Here is a 5,728-nt window from a genome sequence, read left to right on the forward strand (position 1 = left end):
TAGCTACTGTAACTTTGTATTGTAACGTAATCTGAATTTTCGAGAAACTCTCCACACGCCTATAAATATAACCAAATGCGACGCGTACTAAAAACAATAGATATTATTGGTTTGCTATAGTTGGTATACTATAAGCCTCGGAAGCTATAATTGTGATTAACGCTTATTAATAGGAAAACTTCAAATATTTGTCCAGGAATATTTATAAATTTCGAACATTATAAAACATTTAACTGCACATCGGACATTAGTACTTTTACAAAGATATTATATAATTTCAGCGGTAAAAGAAACTCGACCTGTAATCGGCGTTTGATCAACGAGAACTACAGAGCTAGCTAGCTTCCTATTAAGTGAACTGTACCTTCGTCAACTTGAAATTAACTCGCTCATGGTGAACCCTCGAAAAGATATCAAGGAAGTTCCAGACTAGAAAGAAGACTATATATTGCTTGTAAGTTTGTATATAAATCATTGTTTGTAATAGCTGTTATTGTAAACTTTATTATTGTTTATATATTAAAATATATTTGTATTAACAAAGAAAACTATGTGTATTAATCTTGTTGGCAAATATCATAAATTGGATATATATTGGCATTTATTTAACTACTAAATTTATATTATTATTCAGCTGGGTTTCAGACCATGCGAAATTGTAATACGTAGCGTAATAAGTTGCAGCATGGATGGAAGCACGAGGTATGAAATATGGAAACAACCAACCAAAGGTGCAAAAGTGCAGAATCCAAAAAGACAAGCAGTCCAATCCAAAGGTCATCCACCATGATCGTCTTTGGAAGTATGTCAGATAGAGAATGGCCAACTAGTTAGCTTCAGTGAAGATTTCGGCCATGACGAATTAACTTGCTAAAAAGCCAGAGGTACCTCACGAGACCACTTTTAAAATATCTTCAGTAATGGAGCCACCAATGGATTCCCTCGACCTTTACCTGAAGACAGTAAGTGTTAATAAGGAACAAGAGGTCATCCTGCTTTTGTTCCATAAGCCACGGAAAAATATAACTAATAAATATTTGGTGACTGTATTGTTTAGAGGAATACAGTAAAGCAATAAACAAAAATATTTTATTTAGTTGATTAAAATCATGACTGCACTTTTTTCACACAATTATTTTTTTAATTATCGTAATTCCTATATTCAATAATACTGTTTTCTTTGTGTAATATAATTGTCCAAGGGACTTCACAACAGGGAGAAGATAGTGTTGTAGACTACGTTTCTATTATTTATACGTTTATATTGACTTTGGCTACAGGAAGATTTAACTTCATATGATGAGAGCATCTGTTTGTTTTGTAATTAAGCACAAAGCTACACAATGGGCTATCTGTGCTCTGCCCACCACGGGTATCGAAACCCGGATTCTAGCGTTGTAAGTCCGCAGACATACCCCTGTGCCACTGGGAGGCGATGAGAGCATTTGTTAACCCTACAATTATCGGCACCCTTTTCTGCACATGTCACGAGTTTTTACTTAATTTCATTGAAAATTTAATTAAGCAATCTTGCGATCAATGTATGTCAATAAAATTAGCATTAGAATTTACATTATAGCTCAAAGTTTTGTATTATTTAAGTTTTATTTCTTTTATTTCAAAGAAACCTTAAAGAAAAAACTCTTAAACTTTAGTTTTGTTGTCACGTGACCCACAAGTTCATAAAATCTTAACTTTTCGTCTCTTGTAAATTGAATATTTTATTCTATTCAATTAATCAACTTGGCAGGAATTTAGATAAAAATAGTTTGATGTTCGGCGTTTTACGTTCAAACAGTCAAAATATTAAACATCCGGGGGTTCTTGAATATAATTCGATCATCCTTCACCGCACTTGGTAAGGTGTTTCTATTTAAGTGGAATCGTAGAGATTTTGCATCTGCATTTAAAGCAATTTAGCATATTTAAAATAAAATTGTTACTAAAGTGAGGTGAAGGAGGAAAAAGTGAAGACGAGGCAGCTTCCATGCATGGACTGGAAAATAAGAAACCGACAAACCATCAACAAACGGGCCTGGCGGGGATCTAGAAATCCAAATGCCGTGGCTGGGAATCTACAGATCCAATGCAGTGAATTTAGGTGTGTGGCGTGGAATGGGAGTGCCCCGAGAAAACTTACTTTCACTGTACGGGACCGAATTAAAGCCCGACCAATGCCCAGATGTATTGAAAAAAAGGAAGACGTCGGTGAGCTGCTTGGTAGAAGGTGGATAATCTGGAAAATACTTAAAAAAACAAGAGTTATAAACATAGGGATGTAACTGTTACACTTAGGGAAAATTGCTATCTTCGTGAATAAAATTGTATGGGATGAATGCTTTTTCCATTGCTGTGGGGGAGGGCGGCAATGTTGGGGAAAGTGACGTGAGTGAGTTATGATCCATGGATTTTTTTATAGTATTTAACTGCGAAATTTATTAATCTAGTTTTAATGGTTGGGTAGATCTTTGCGTTTCTCCACGTAATAAGGAAAGTGGTGTGCTCAGCGTGTAACGTGATTTTGTAGCATTTGTAGTGATGAAAAATGCTGTTTTTCATGTTACACGTTATCATGCATCCATATTCCAGAATAGGTCTGATGAAAGCTTTGTATATGTGAAGTACTGTAAATGTCTTGCAACCGTGTATGCGATGGCTTATTTTCTTGAGGTGTGTTATTCTGGCTTGGAGTTTTTTGGAGATTTCTTTAATGTGAGAATGCCAGGTATGGTTGTGATGGTAGGGAATGGTGGTGCTATAAAGAGTAAGTTTGACGTTTCTAGTTCTTTTGGACTTTCTTTTTAGACTCCTATGGAAGATAATAATTGTGTCTTCGTTGAGTTATGAGTTAAAGATAATATTCCATTTGTTGCACCAGGAGGTGATTTTATTCAATAACTTTTGCAGTTTGGAAGCAGTGCAGGTCGGTTTCCTGGAAGTACTCCAAACTGTGACGTCGTCTGCATAGTGAGATGTGTGTGTAAGAGGTGTGATAGGTTTTGGAAGGTCGTTTACGAATAACGTGTAGAGAAGCGGGATGAAGACAGAACCACGTGGGACTCCAGCATTAAAGGGTTTTGAGACGGTACTTGTAATTTTAACTTTTGCTGTTCGGTTTTCGAGAAAGTTCGATCGCGATCCATTTAGTGAAATTGATGGGAATTTTATACTTAGTAAGTTTATATTTTATGCCATTATACCAGACTATGTCGAAGGCTTTCTGTACATCCAGGAAGGTAGGTAGTGTGGATTATAATTTATTAAAGTCATTAGAGGTTGATTCTATTAATTTGACAAGGTGTTTGGAGGTTTGTCTGTTGCTTCTTCGGGCATTTTGAATATCTAACAGCTAATAATAGGTTTCTAATAACCATAGCAGTTTTGTTGTTATTATTTTCTCAAAAAGCTTACCAGAGCAGTTGCAGTTAATTAAGCTGATTGGTCGGAAATCACTAGGGTTTTTGGTATTTTGGCCTTATTTGGGGGGGGGGGGAGTCAGAGTGATTATGGCTGATTTGCATGTTTGCAGAAGATATCCGGAGAAGAGTGATAATTTATCTATGTTTTTTAAGTTGAATGAAAGTTTTGGGGAGGCGTGTTTGAGTACTATGTTGGGGATATTCTCATCTCCGGGTGCGCTGTTTTTTTAGTTTGCTGAGGTATATTTTGGTTTCTGGAATGGTGATGGGTATAGAGATATTTGTTGGGGATATTTACCGGGAAGGTAGTAGAAAATAATTCTTTGTTATCTCTGATGAAATCGTTGACTTTTGTGTAGGGATTATGGTCGAATTTAGTACTAAGAGGTGAGATGAATGTGTTAGATAAATAGCAGGAGAATAAGTTAGCTTTTCGTGAATTTGTTGAGGTAATGTTGTTGGATTCTTGACATATGCTTTTGTAGAAATAAGCAAGGTTAACTGCTCTGTTTACACATTCTTCTGTCAAGCGCCTTGGGGCACATTCAGAGAAAAGAGAAACACATTTCTTGGAACCCTTGACAGATGCCATGCCCAGTTTCTACACATAGAGTTGCGATTATACTTAGTTGAGCTAGATGTTTATAGCCAATAAAAAGAGCACATTTTAAAATAAGATCTCCCAATAGTTATTTTAAAATTGGCGCGAAAAATTTCATAGAGAACTAGTGTTAGCATTGTATTAAGAAACATGAGAGACAATAAAAATTGTCCGTCCCCAGTGACGAGAAAAGTTTAAATTATCTAGCAAAAATACCTGTTCCCAGTGACGGAAAAGTTTAAGTTATTCTATCAATCTAAATTATTTCATGGACTTTAAAAAGGTTATTTGTGTTGAACTCTTGGTTTCGCTTAAAGCCAAAGCTCTGAGCTACTTATACCGCCCACCGCGAAAAGTAATTGTTGAGCATTTTACTCATGCTAAGAGCCGCTCAACAATAACATATGTAAATCTACACTTTCTATTCTTTAAGTTACGTCACATTTTGAAAATTGAACGATGGTGAAATTAATTCCTAACAATTAAGTGTAGAATATCCTGCTTGCGAAATAAAATTTGGCATCAACATTATTCATGCGTGTTCTCCCGTCATTTCTGAAGTAAATGTTGAGCTTTGCCTGCTTGCGCAGCTTTTCAAACAGGAAACAGACGAACGAACGCTCGGACAGACACCACGGTTCGCTATATATACAAGATAGAATCAATGACTTAAAATATCACGTATTTAAATTCATGTTATTGTTTAACATTTTTGTATTTCAATATAATTATGGTGTGTGAATAAAAATTAATATTTTTGAGGGCCGAAACTTTTACTGTTAAGACGACTGTGAAGTTAACTAGTGTAAAATAGCTGTGCTGATTATTATTAGTGCAGAACTATACATTAAGTTGAAAACCAAACAGCTAAGAAACTCGATAAACGAAGTATAGGTTTTCTTTAACATATTAGACGTTTGCACACATACTAAAACTTTGGAACTAAATTGTAATTCAGAAGATTAACTATGACGTTTATACGGAGAACGATAACTAAATGGTCGTATGGTAAGAATAATTTGTGTCTGGAATTATCATAAAAAAATGATCAAAATAAAGTTTAAAATGGGGCTCATACCACCTACTTTATAAACTTTTATCAAACAATTTATAGCCAGATGTGTAGAGTTTAATCAAGCATTTTTAAATTCTTGTCGTATGATGAAAATAATTAACATCGAATGAAAATAACATATTTGGTATTTAGATTATAATGAAATCTAAGCATGTAGTTAAAATAATTATGAATAAGCACCAGCGGGCGCAATCTATTAAAAAAAAACAGACTTTTTCGATTCGGGATTACGATTTCCATTTGTCAAACTGAATACAGCGCCATATTTGGAAATTTATAGTTCAAGTTAATTTTCTTGACTTATGGTTAACAATACCATTTTTTAATAAATGTACACATTAATAAATATATACAAACCAAGAATGTGTTTTCTGTTTAATCTGACATATATGCCTAATAGTTTTTAAAAATTAAATTGACTTTCCTGCATCCTCTATCACGTTATGGATCGTGTTATTTCAACAACCAGTACTTTTTACAATAATACTAAAGTGACAATACAAAGGAAGAACAACTATTGAACACAAATGCACACAACATTATTTTTAGATTTATTTGATAACTGTATACCGTTTTTTTTCTCTGTGGCGATGTATAAGCATACTGTACGAAATACCTTCTTTACAAAGGACC

This window comes from Limulus polyphemus, unplaced genomic scaffold (assembly GCF_000517525.1).
Source record: "Limulus polyphemus unplaced genomic scaffold, Limulus_polyphemus-2.1.2 Scaffold175, whole genome shotgun sequence".
Classification (NCBI taxonomy): Eukaryota; Metazoa; Arthropoda; class Merostomata; order Xiphosura; family Limulidae; genus Limulus; species Limulus polyphemus.